The sequence below is a fragment of the Fragaria vesca genome, linkage group LG4 (genome assembly GCF_000184155.1).
Source record: "Fragaria vesca subsp. vesca linkage group LG4, FraVesHawaii_1.0, whole genome shotgun sequence".
NCBI classification, from domain to species: domain Eukaryota; kingdom Viridiplantae; phylum Streptophyta; class Magnoliopsida; order Rosales; family Rosaceae; genus Fragaria; species Fragaria vesca.
The window spans coordinates 3,539,021-3,540,694 of record NC_020494.1 but is presented as its reverse complement, the minus strand read 5'-3'; positions in this window follow the sequence as shown (position 1 = coordinate 3,540,694).

Sequence of the window (1,674 nt, the reverse complement as noted above, 5' to 3'; positions counted from 1 at the left end):
ACTATTATTGGGGTCAATAATTGGATTATGTTTCGGTATTTCTTCTTTTATATTACAATAAGCTGAAATAAGTTGATAATTGGAGGTCAGTAACTAATTATTAGAGATCAGTAACACGATTACTAAGGGTCAGTAACTGGTTACAGAGGAAATTCCGGTGACCGGAGTCCGGCGGTAGGGAAAATTCCGGTGATCGGAGTCCGGTGGCCGGTGACCGGAGTCCGACGGCCGGTGACCAGAGTCCGGTGAGATTCCGGCCAAGTATTCTCTCTTTCATTTTCTCTCTCTATGCATGTTTAATGGGTGAGGGCAAAATAGTTTTAAAATAATATGATTTGTTAAGACTTTAGTAAAGATTTATACATTTGGGCATAAAGATTTGTATATTTAGGCATAAAAAATGTTACCTTATATTGAAATGGGCTAATGAAAAAGATTATCATTGAAATGGGAAATGAGGGGTTTAAATTAGTATTAAATAGGCATTTTCCCTAAAATTTATCGTTTTTGCATTTAATTAATTATTAAATTCTTATTTCGATGGTACTCTTATCTCTTCCTCCCTTTCGTCAACAGACCCAAAAAGCCTCCGCAGTCACCATCATTGCCGATCAAGACATATGGCCCTCTCTCCACCTCCTACATGCAAGACCCAGTTCTCATCGCACTTTAATTCTAATCTCAAACTACATTGTTCAATTCCAAAATTATAAAACCAGATAATCTCTTTCTCACCTTTAATTACCCACTATACTCTCTAAACTCTACCATTATTTCGTTGCAAAATATGCAATTTTTCCTCACCTTTTGTTACGACCTTAGTGCCAAGGAAGCTTGGGCAGGGTGTGAGCCTTGTGCCATGCCCAAGCGGGGCACACGCAGGTGTCAAAGACATGCGCAAGAATGCTGATAGGAGCACAAAGTGCTACGATATTAACGTATTTCCTACCTTATTTAGTTATGTTATTCTCTTAACATTGTCATTTTAAACATGTTTTGTGATTGTAAAGGTAAAAGAGCGGAAAAGTGAAAAAGGAAGCTAAAACCGGTGGATTAATGACACGACCCACCCCGAATTTCACCCTGAAACCCAGAGTAAGTCGTGCGGGGACCACCTCCAAGGAAAATTTACTGAAAAGATTAAGAAAATCTCCCTTGTAGATGGACAACCCTAACTCGAAAAATTTCATATTACACTCTTAATTCATCACTTCCGAACCTCACTTAATATACAATAATCTCAAAGTATTCAGAGCTACTAAACACAAGCGGAAGCAAGAAAACACAAGTAGGTTGAACAAGTAACCTACTGGCGAAAACTGGCAGAAATGCGGGTGACTATGCCTCGTCTCCTACTAGATCCAACCCGAACTCTGCAGACTGGGCAATTTAAAACAAAGGGCCCAGGGGAAAACATTTAATAACGTCAGAGTGAGTGGACAAAAATAAAATAATAAATAAAATATTTATGTTTCCCCAAATTAATTTCTAAGGAAAAATCGAATGCATGCCGCAAGCGATAAACTTTTATCTCATAAAATATCGAGCCTCTCAGACTCTATAATATATGTATGTATTTACACTCGTCCATACTCCCTATATAAATTCATGGGTCTATATAGGGCTACTACGCTCGCGTCCAACGCTCACGTCACGCCTTAATGCGGTGCTACA